Genomic DNA, 12,042 nt, shown 5'->3' with positions numbered 1-12,042 from the left:
GGAGTGAGAAAGATGGGAAGTCAGGAATAAAGATAGTACATTAAAATTGCTTGTGGAACAACTACAGTGTGTGTATTCACTGCAGAGAATTGAAATTAGTTCCTAGACCTTGGAAGTATCCAGTATAAGTTCAAGTAATTAATGGACATTAAGATTTTGGAAAGCTGTTTCTCATGTGCGTGGATAGCCCTTGGAATCATTGGAAGAATCATTGGAAGAAGTAGGTTTATGGTGTTATTTTTTGACTTATAGTGGGAAATTGAACCCAGGGCCTTATGTGTGCTAGGTACATATTATACTGCTGAGTTACTCCCTCAATCAGACTTGTGGTTTCTGTTTCTGCTGGGTAAGAGGGCTTATATGGATGCTTTAATGTATGGTAACTTATTTTTCAAACAATCTTGAGAAGTAGCATTATTTAATTTGCATTTTACTGATTACCAGTGAGCCCAAACATCTTTCCATGTTCATCAGACAGTTGGATGTTCTCTTGTGAAGTGTCTGCTAAGCTTTTGTACATTTTAGCTGTTGCCTCTCCTTTTTTTCTCTTCTTTTTTATTTTCAATTTATAGAATTACTTACATATTTATAAAAATGTGTAAACTGACAAAATCTGTTAGTTAAAAGTAAACAAATCTCACTTTTTAGTTGTTAAAACTCAATTTCTCTTTAAAAATAGATGTTCTAGATGTTAATGTGTTAGATTTTATCCTTTCCATTGTGGTTAGTATTTTTTTCTGCTTAAAGAATTGTTTCTTACCTATGGTCATGAGAAACTAGATGTTTTATGATTAGAAGTAATCATAACAGACATTAGAAGTAATGTCTGTTGTGAGAATTCCAGTCTAAGATATATGCTGAATCCACTGTACCATGATACTTGTCCATCCATAGGCCCAAATCTCAGGGATTGCTTGTTTGAAAATAAATAAAGGATGTTTATGACACCACTAAGTTACAACACTAAATTTAAAACATTAGAATTTTATTTCATCAATTAAATATTATGTTTAAAGTAGTTCTAAATTGATCATTTTTGACAGGCCACCGAGACTGACATTTTCTAAGGAAATATATTGGAAAATAGTCAGCTAAATGTTGAATAATCAGATTTTTTTTCCCCCTTAGAAACAGAATGTGTTCTTTTTGCTCATGTGTTTTCCAGGTGGATTATGTTTTTGTTTTCTCCGGTTTCTGAAACAGAGACATTCAACACATTTGGTTAAAATAAAATTAGAGTTATTATTTAAAAAGATGAAAAAAATTTTTAAAATGCTGGTAACCTTTATCCAATATATATTGTGTGGCTTAGTATAATGTAGGATAGCTATACATTAAATATACAAACCTAGGGCAAAAAGTAGTGTCTTTCTAATCTCTTACTTAAAAATTTTTGGCTAATGAACTTTAATCTGTGATGATGACTCAGCATTATAAAATAATTATGACAATTATAATTATATAAAATAATTATAATTATATAAAATAATTATGACAATTATAGTTATATAAATAATATTATCAAAAATACTTTGTTTTGACTAATGTGGTAAGACTGCCAGTGGTTGACCAGCTCAGAAGGGAGGGGTCAGCCTGCCCCACCCCTGCTTGTACTCCAGCAGACTGGGAAGGGCAACAATCCCAAGCCAGCATGCCCCAGAGTAATCATAGCCAATACAGGAAGTGCTGGGGGCCCCAGTACTCACTTGTCTGGAAGAAACCAGAAACATGACAAGAGGAAGAAACAAAAAGAAGTCTCTAGCCTCTAACCCAAACAGTACTGGCCCAGGAGAGGTAAACACAGAAGAGATCAGGGGTTGCACATCTACAGTTTCAGAAGAATCATCATCTGACATAAAGAAATATCTTCATGAAATTATAAAAGAACTTAAAACAGAAATACTAATACACATAAAAGAAGATGTAAGAAAAATAATAAAAGAAATGCTAAGCACCTCTCAAAAAGACACAGATGGAAGAATGGAGGAGCATCAGAAAAGGGGGATAACCTTTGATGAAGAATATAAGAAAATCTAGAATACATGAAACAGATTCAAAGAGATTAACAGGAAATTAAAACTACATTGGAAGTTGGCAAAACTGCTTGAAAGAAACTAAAGATAGACTATCAAACCTTGAAGACAGGTTTGCAACTTGTGATTGCAAAAGGGAAGATCTCCTAGAAATAGCAAGGAACCAGTAAGTAACAAAATAAAGGCTAGAAGATGACAAGAGGATCTGTAACTTAAGAATAAAAATTGTGAGTGAAGAAGCAGGGATAAACACAAATGAAATACGGAGGCTATTTACATAATTAAATAATTAAAGAAATAATTAAAGAAAACTTCTCAAGCATAGGAAAAGGAAATGATATTTGGATATATGAGGCATATAGAACTCCAGCCAGCTATCACCAAAATAGATCTATACCCAGACATATAATAATCAAGATCCCAGAAATTCAACACAAGAATAGAATATTAAAAGCTATCAAAGAAAAGAAACAGAGAACCAGTAAAAGAAAAACCATCAGAATTGTGACAGACTTCTTGACACAAACCATCAAATCAAGAAGAGCTTGGAGTGAAATATTCTAAGCCCTGAAAGAAAATAACCTCCAACCCAGATTGATGTACCCTGCAAAACTATCTCTCAAAATTAATGGAGAAACAAGATGCTTCCATGACAAAGAGGAACTGGGGGAGTTTATGACCACCAATCCAATCCTACAAAAACTACTGAAGGACATTCTAGAGAGACAGAGAGAGAGAGAGAAAAAAGACCACAGTTTCAAGAACAGCAACAGAGCAGGCTCACTAAATGGGGCAGACAGTGGAATGAAGGGGAAAAGTAGACAACCAATGGCAGAAAAATAGCATGGCAGAGAAGAGGCAGAGAAAGTTGGCCATAAACTCTAATGTGGATGGCCTTGATACACTAATAAAAAGAAACACAGACAGAGTGGATCGGGAGATACAGTCCATCAAGATGTTCTATATAAGAACTATATTTAATCTGAAAGAGGGTTTATGTACTAAAAGTCAAAATTGAGAAGATAATGCTCTAAGTGACAGGGAACCAGAAAAAAGTGGGATTAGATCACCCTTCAACTGCAGATTGGTTGGAAAGACATAACACTTTTATACAATGGAGAACTACTCAGCAATAAGGAAGGAAAACCTTGAGGCTCTTGTAGGTAAATGGATACAACTTGATATCAAACTCAGGGCTAAAAAGGTTCAGAACCACTTAGGTAAATGGTGGGTTCTCTCCCTAATCTAAAAACTAAAGGAGTTAGTGGGATACAAAATGTACGATGCATCTTGTGAAAGTGAAAGGGGAGGAATTGTCTAAAAAGGGAAGGCAGAGGGCATTGTTAATCTTGTATCATGATTTGAAACCCATATTGTTTTCATCACTCTGTTTAGTTTGGTTATATTCTGTTCCAGTGTGTCTACTTGTACTAGAGTTGATGGCATGGACAGCCATCCCAAAGATAGCAGGATATACTATGGCAACCATTTTTAATTTATTAACTTAATCTGAAGCCCTGCATTGCTTTCACTGTCTCGTCAAAACATGATTTTATTTGAATCTGTTTTGTTTGATCTCTGTCTTGTCTTGACTGATTTTATTTGAATCTGTTATGTTTGAGAGTGTCAAGACTGAAAATATAGGCAACTACTCTGAAGACAATAAGATTCACTATGATTCCCATTATGGTTTGACTGTTACCCTCTTTTGAAGTCCTATAATGTCTCCAATGTTTTGTTTTTATTAATTCTGTTTTGTACTGCTATGTTCAATTTTATTGTGCCTCATAATATAGGCATTTTACTGAAAATAACAAGAGACATCATAGTAACCATTAGATCAGCTTGCATTTTGGGTTTAGGTCATGTGCTATGTCCATCTTTTTGTTTTGACTGACCCCATTTTGTTTTATCTCATTTGGTTAAATTCTCTTCTAAATAAAAATTTAAAAAATTTTTTGTTTTGAAAAAAATTAACTAATTTGCCATCCATTCTAATTACTATAAAGGTAAACAGAAAAACTTCAGCCTCACACCTGTTTGGACTTCTGATTCTAATGGGCTGAATCATATTTCACCAAGGAAGAAAGAACATTTTAGTATCTACCCTGAGTAAAGGAGAGGTTCTGTTTTATGTTCCTTCATCCTGAGAAAGCTTTACATGCTTGATAGTGGAAAAGACATCCATTAATTCTTAAAGGAATTAGAAATGGGGAATTTTGAGAGACTTATTAAAATGACTCAGAATAGATGGGGTTCTATAAGTTTCATTTGGGAAGGTAATTTGTAGAAATTCAGGATTCCTTGAAATTCAGAAAAGACACACAGAAAAGCCAACTACATTCACATTTCAAACTCAATTATTTTCTAAGTTTCAAGGTGATTTAGGAGCTGTAAATGTCATAAAAATCTCCTCTATATCCTAAGTAACTAAGTTTAATTTTTACAAAAGTACTATTTGATGACCTGATCCAATGTTATTTGGTTATTCAGTTGCTTAACAAGTACTGCAGTCCCTTCTTTTGATTACTTGGGCCTCACCAGTAAGTAAAGCAGAGAACGGTTCATTCACATTATCCACGGAGCAAACTTCTGGTTGAATGAGATAATGAACAATCAATATAATCAGTAAACCACCTGCTTATGACAGTAGCAGTAGAGTGGGGTGAGTAAGGAGACTGGGAGTGCTAGGGGGTGGAGACTGGCAGAGCTACCAGGTTGTGCTCCTTTGGGAGCATAGATCTGAACAAAAATCTTGGACGATACTGAAGGAGTCTACCAGGTAACTCTTGTGGGGATTTCTGAGCAAGAGTGAAAAAGTCAAGGTATAGGCCAGGAGCCAGGGAACCAGGACAGTGGTAGGAGGTAAAGTCAAGGGGTGGTCATGACCAAGCTCTCTGCTGCCTGCGGCCGGTTAAGATCTGTGACACTCTGTTCTAAGCTTTTTGGGCAATCTCCAGAAGATAGAACAAATGACTGACACAGGCAATTGCATTTTAGTAGGACCATGCAGGTGTGTGGATGAGACCTAGGGCTGCAACAAGTAAGCACAGAAGCTGAGAAGCCTCAGTGGTGCTCAGTAATCTACAGGAAAAATGGTAGTGATTTCATCAAGGTATAGCAGCGGGGAAGCTGACTGGTGGAATGGCTGGATTTAGAATATATTTGGAAGATAGAACCATCAAGGAGTGAATCAGATATGAAAGAAATAGAGGAGACAAATATTACAATATCAGGTGTAAGCAGCTTGTGTAGTTTATTTCAATATCCTGCTTCCCACATTTTGATATATTTTCAGATGTAAAATTCATTTAACATCCACAAATGGTAAACAAGTCAGCTAAAACAATCTGTTATGGTTTATGTTAAGATGCTTATCTGCCCAGCCTCATGCAATCATGGACATTGCCGGATCTGGCTTTTGTGATTGGTTCATTGTCTAGCATTCAGATGGGTGGTATGAGTGCTGCACCCACCCAGAGGTGGAGCCAGCATACAGTGTAATGGCAGGAAGAAGGTGTGTCTTCTCTCTCGTTTGCATAGTTCACTCTTGCTATTTTGAGGGGACCATAAATGGCAGCCCTGCCGTGCCACTCTGCCACTTGGAGCCAACTGAGTGTGGCCTGAAACCTCCAACCTGTAAGAAATAAACCTTCCCTTCCCTAACTTTGGGCATCAGGCATTTTGTCTCAATAAGAAAGAAAAAGGTAATTAAGGCACAATCCAAAGTAAAAATAAGTAAAGATAACTCTGCAAACTGGTTCACTGACCAGCAGCAGAAGAGGAAACAGACAGTTAAATATAGAAAGGGGTAAAATTAATTTTAGAAATTCAGATATAATTTAACAAGATGGTGCTTCAGTAGTTTTCTACTAAAGATCTTGCTCATCCAGTATTTGTTCATACGAAACAATATACATGCTTGCAAGTAGGTAATTATATGAAAAATTATGACAATACACATACAAAAAGGAGAAAGGAAAATTTAGCTCTTTTCTTCAGAATACAACAAATAAAAACAAAAAATAACAACAACAACAACAACAACAAATACAAAGCTTTATGGTTGAACGTTGAAGTGATTTTAAAGCTTTTCTAAAAGTTCTTGGTGCATTTTCTTCCCTCTGATTGAACAGTTCATCATTGTAGGCTGCTCCCCTGGTGGATTTGGTATCAAGCTTTGGTGGCCTTCCTCCTGTGTGTCCTTTCCTACTACCCTAGTCAAGTCCTTAATTGGGTCTTGGCCTTATTATTGAAACAGTAGGCTATTTTTCTTTCACTTCCTGTATTCTCTTTCACCTCCTAAAAGTCATCTCAAAGTTGGCCTTCCTAAAATGCATTTCTAATAATCTTCATTATTAGAGGATTCTATTAATCTAAGAACCTTTCTGTGAATTCTCATTGTTTTTTGACTGAGTCTTGACTCTTTGGCTTGATATTGAAGGCCCTGGCAGTTTCTTTAAGTGCTGTGACATCTTGTTGTTTTCTTCTTTGTCATCAGCCCAATGAACTGCTTGCTATTTCCCAAGAACCTCTATACTTGCCTGTCTTTGCACCTGCAATGAAGAGAGAGTGTCTCCAGGTGGAAGCACTAAGTATTTTTTAAGTCAGCCTCAAGCCTCATGTACATTTCCATGATCCTCTATGTAAGGATAATTCTGCCTCTGTCCAAATTCTCTCTGATTTCTGTGGAACTTTGGCTTTAAATGTTTTTATTCATGTTGTCACCATAACCTGTCTTATATTTTAGTATTTATGAATAATGCCTATGTATTATTATATTCTGAAAATCAGAGACAGTATCAAAACTTTTTTGTTTACCCAGATTTATGACTGTACCTATCACATATCTAAAACACAATATTTAACAGATGCATGGATGGACAAATGAGTGATTATTGTGATTTCAGTTGCACCTTGTACAAATTTCTGGCTATGCAACTTTCTCTATATGGATTAGAAAGATACCATTTTATATTTGCTTGATACTTTTGCCTTGAGAAGGATGATTTCATTTAACTCTTAAAAAAGATTTGAGGAGGCCCAGTTCTAAGAAAAGTAAAAGTAACTGTCAAAATATTTACAACTTGTATATATCCATTAAGAATGCTCTTTCATTCTTTTGCTTATATCATTTCCTTCTCTTGGCAAATCTGTCAGTCAGGCAGCTAATAAATTTTTTTAGGTGCCTGTCATGTGCCAGATACTGTTGAGGGTGAGGGAACCCTGAAATGACCCAGACAGCATCCCTTCTCTTCAGCACATTAAGTTCTAAGTTAAAGGACAATCAATTGATAATTTAAAAAATATTTCAAGTATCAATAAGTGCTACTAAAAATATAAAATAGATCAGTGTACTAGGAATGGCCAGGGCATGGGATGGAAAAGATATTGCTTGGTCTATATCTGTTAGGGGAGACCCTTGAAGAAGTGGTATTTGAGTTGAGGTGTAAATGATAAGAAAGAGGCATCCAGGAAGGAACCCACAGGGAAGGTTCGTAAGGCTGAAAACCTCCCAGATATCCTTAAAAGACAGAAAGAAAATCAGTGTGGATGGAAAGGACAAACGGAAGGAGACGTGGAAGGAAATGCAGCTGGGATGGCGGACCTTCTTGGTTCTGATGAAGATATCTGACATTCTACTTGGTTTTTTAAAATGTAAAACCTTTTATTTAATTCTAAATCAAAACACTTTCACAACAGTGAAAATCAGTGACTGGTCAAGGTGTGCTGTTGTGTAATACACCTTGCCTGACTGTGGTCAGGAGCTGGTCCTAATCCACAAAGCAGCAGAAGGGTGGAGGCCGAGAAAGCACAAAAGAAAGGTAAGCGGCCTTGGCAAAGGCATTAGGAGCCTGCAGAAAGGCAGGGGTATGTGACCTCATTAATGCTGGGCTGGGAGCTGGCTCTCCTGCCCTGGAGCCTGACAGAAGTTGAATGGGCATCTACCAAATTCACAGTCAGGGAATACGGCCAATCTGGCTTTGGTAACAAGTTCCTGGGATGCTTTTGCTGGTGGGGCTCTCCTGGGCTCTATTTCATTAAATATTCCAAATGATTTGTCTTTCTACTCACAACTCTTTCTTAATTTTGTCCTGGGCTCAAATGGCTGACATTAACTCTTCCTCCACTAATTGGGTAACATCAGAGCAGAGATAATCCAGGGGGCCCTGTGATTTTGGGTCCAGAAGGTGGTTGAAAACAGCACTGTTAAGGGGGTGCCCCAAAATGTCTAAAATCCATCAGGCACCCTGTAAAACTGGTAGCTCATTCCTACCAACTGGATTCAGCAAACCCCTAGTCAATACTTTACACAGTTTTTAAACACTCAACTCTGGTATTAGCAGGTACAAATGGAAAAGGGCGGGAACCCTGCAGTTGGGGCTATTTGTTGGGTATTGCTGGGGGTGAGCCAGGAACAGTGTGCACTGGCAAAGTGAGCAAGAGGTCCCCAGCAGAAGTCCATCTCTTCTCACCATGGAGGTCTCCAGGAAGAAAGTGGGCTTCTAGGAGGAAGCCTGGCAGGCCAAGCAAGAACTGTTCCACCAGGTACACTGTTTATCTGCCTGGCACTACACTCTGACAATCAGGATGAAGCTTATAAAATTAAAAAAGAAGTCAAGGGCTTGGGAAGAATAACTTCTCTGCTACCTGGCTTTACAAACTATCAGGGGTTGCTCAGGTGTCACACATTTGCCCAGTTTTAGCACACATACAAGAGTTTTTGGGGAACTCTATCAAACCACACCAAAGGCAGGGTCACAGGTGGTCATCCCTCTCACTGCCTCTTCATAATGGACAACTTAGTTTCTGAGGACGGTGGTTTTCCACATGCAGCTGGGCTGATCTACAAAATCTCCAACTTCCTCTGGGCAAGGATGCACTTGCGTTTCTGTAGCATAGGGGGCAGGGCTACTTGTTCAGTTCTTCCTGAACCAGAGCTTTGAATCCCATCAAGGGCCCAACCCCAGGGCTGTCCTAATGCACAGCAGGCAGTTCCAGCTTTAGTAGTCTATGCCCGTTGCCCCCTGACAGAGGGGGCAGATGAAAACAGTTCTGAGGGGAAAGGTGACAGGAAATCTGTGGGTGAAGTCATAATCTACACAAGGAAACCAGGAGGTCATTTATGCTGCTCTCTGGGGCCAAAAACAGGGCAAGGCCCAGAGGTAATAAATGATCTTTGAGTCTGGTAAATTCACGAAGTGGCTTCAGCTGCTGTAATTAGCATCTTCCTGGGTCAGCAATATTTTGGGTCTCTGCTAAGAGAAGGAGGAAGAGGAAAGAGAACAAAGCAGAACTTCATTTCTTTACAACAGAATCCTCTACACTAAAAAGCTTGCCAAAGCTTAAATGGATGGCACAACAAAAACACGTGGAGCGACGTGATGGTGAGGACAGAGCATTGGGAGGGTAACCTTCCGGTATGAGGAACTCCAGCGGCGATACTTGGGGCTCCTTGCCAACTGGTTGTTGAGTTCCAAACTCTGGTAGAGAAGATAGACTCCTTGAAGTGTTATTGACCCCACTGACTCCTAGGTCAGTTAGCCAAGAAGCCAAATACCAGGCTTGAGGGTTGTGCAACACCAGTCTAGAGACCCGGTTGTAGATGCAGACAGAAGGCCAGCGTTAGGCAATCAGGAGCCAGAGCATGATCAGGAGGGTCACAACAGGAAGAGGCGTGACAGGAACTGCTCATCTGCATACTGGGGTGTCCCAGGGACAGCTGGAGGAGGCTGCCTATCATTTATGTTAATTGCTGTGGCAAGCATGTTAAAGGGGAACGTCACCAATTCCAGAAGACATCTGGAAGCCACCATCTCCAAATCCAGATCTTAGAAATGCCCCTCTATTCTTGAGCTCTGGTCTTCTCTCTGGGGTTCTGCTGCCCAGTGCTTCCTCTCCTGTAGAGTGGGATTGCCTCTTTGCAAACTGGACATATCTGTCTGTTACGTCTGGTCTCCAGCCACTGAGGTTAACACTGCCAACTGTCTCCCCGCAGGAGCGCAGGGGCAGCTTCCAGCTTATCAGTCTCTAACCTGCCGGTCCTACGCCTACTCAATCTGTGGGGCCAGACCTAGGACACCTCCTACGCGGTCCCCTCACGCGGAGCTGCCCCTCTAAGAGACTTCCGGCCACAACTGGCATTCTACGTGTGGTAGTCGGTTATTGGAGAATTTCAGAAGAGGACTATACGGTCTGTTTTGTGCTCTCTGCTTTAGAAACAACTGTTGTGGTTTGGAGGTTGTCCAGGGAAGAGAATGAGATAATATTGGAGGTAGGAAACTAGTAGATTAGAACTTGGAGGTAAAATTATTTTTTCAAGGTCGCTTGGACACTAAGGATTAGCAGGATAAGTGGTTTTTCTCTTCATCAATCAAGGTCACACAGAAGGCCTGTGACAAAGGAGGTGGTATACTATATGATATCTTCTGGTTTTCAGAATAATGTATCTTCAAGCAAATAGAAATAATACCAGTGTAATACCTCCTGGGGCTTAGAAACAGTTTACTGATTGTCTTTTATTAATGTGACTAGTATGAGGAAATTAAATCTGTATACCTTTTCTCCTTTGCTCTTGTTTGGTTTTACTATATTTAGTTTTACCTTATTTCTTTTCTTTTTTTGTGTAATTTGGCTAGAGTTGCTGATGATTTATATGCTGAATCACTTCTTCCTAATTATGGGTTGTTGGAGGTTATTTTAAACATTTTTTCACCATGTCAAATTTGTATTATGAGAACAATTCAAAGAGAAGAATTTTAGAACTAACTTTTGAATTAAGCTTCTTCAATAAATAAATATGTACAGAAAATGGGAAAAATTAGATTTTACATTAATCATATGCTGTTCTGTCTCTGTCTGTCTGTCTTTGTCTCTCATTTATTTTTTATTTTGAGACTAGGTCTCACTAAGCTGCCCAGGCTAGTCTTGAACTTGCAGTCCTCCTGCCTCAACTTCCCTCCCCAGTAGCTGAGATTGCAGGCAAGCACCACTGTGCCCAGATCATAGTTTCTTAATTAAAACTAAGATCTTTAAAGTATCTGTAATATTCTCATTAAGAATAAAATATTTCAAGCCCAAATGTTTTTAAAGTAATGAAACTACATGCTAGTATCATCCTATAATTAAATAAAATAGTTTTGTCTGGTATTATGGGAACATTTGTGAGACAATGCACATTATAATTGGTCTCTGTAACCCTTTGATCCTGGAATTAACATAACTCATCCTTAGAAACTTCACAGAGAATTTCAGGGAGCTCCTCAGTGTGCAACTAAACTACTCCGTGGAATTTTCTTCACATATCTGGCTCTCTCAACCATTTTTTTTGCTGGCATTAATTTGTTACCAACTATGTGTCAGGCACAGATGCAAAAAATGGAGGTGCAAAAAAGACTAAAAACAGCCTGTTCTCTAGAAGCTCACCACAAAAGATTAACATTCAATCACAATTACAATAAAAGTTGGAAGATAAAATGATATTCCACTTAGTATAATAGAAGCCAGCCCAGGAGCCCTGAGTCTGGTCCTGAAGCTATCCAAGAAGGCTGATGGAAGGAAGTGGCTGTAAACCAGCTTCTATCAGTCAGCCCAAGATGGGGTGTCGAGAATGGATTTTCACTCCTTCCCACATTATTTATTTGTGCTGGGGAGTTTTACGAGTGTATTATGTGAGTGGTTCCCAGCAGGGACCACCAAGAGTAGTGGGCTTTGTACTTGCTACTGGCTGCTACAGAATCTTCTGCATAATGAACCATAATTTGGTATTCAATGGTCCATAAAGAATGAGCCCATAGCGAAATCTCTGAAATGGAGCTCTAGCTTCATTTTGATTTTCATTTTATGAATCTCTCTTCCAGTGACACTCCCTCTTAATACATATAATCTTTTTCATTTTCTCCCCCTTCCAGTTCATTGCATTCCTTTTTTTCCTTCTTATTTTTTTTTTACTCATACTTCTTTCCCGTTTTTATAATTAAATTTACAAATGTTGCTACATAGAGAAAAT

General features: G+C 38.6%; 1 protein-coding gene across 5 annotated transcripts in view; it reads left to right on the top strand.

Moving 5' to 3' along the window:
- Ipcef1 (interaction protein for cytohesin exchange factors 1) overlaps positions 1–12,042 on the top strand; it is a 177,754-nt gene that overhangs the window by 127,153 nt on the left and 38,559 nt on the right. The window lies entirely within an intron of this gene.

This window comes from Cavia porcellus, unplaced genomic scaffold (genome assembly GCF_034190915.1).
Source record: "Cavia porcellus strain 051 isolate PalLab524CR breed Dunkin Hartley unplaced genomic scaffold, mCavPor4.1 scaffold_22, whole genome shotgun sequence".
Classification (NCBI taxonomy): domain Eukaryota; kingdom Metazoa; phylum Chordata; class Mammalia; order Rodentia; family Caviidae; genus Cavia; species Cavia porcellus.
The sequence above is the reverse complement of the archived record's forward strand: the minus strand, read 5'-3'. Positions and strand labels throughout refer to the sequence as shown.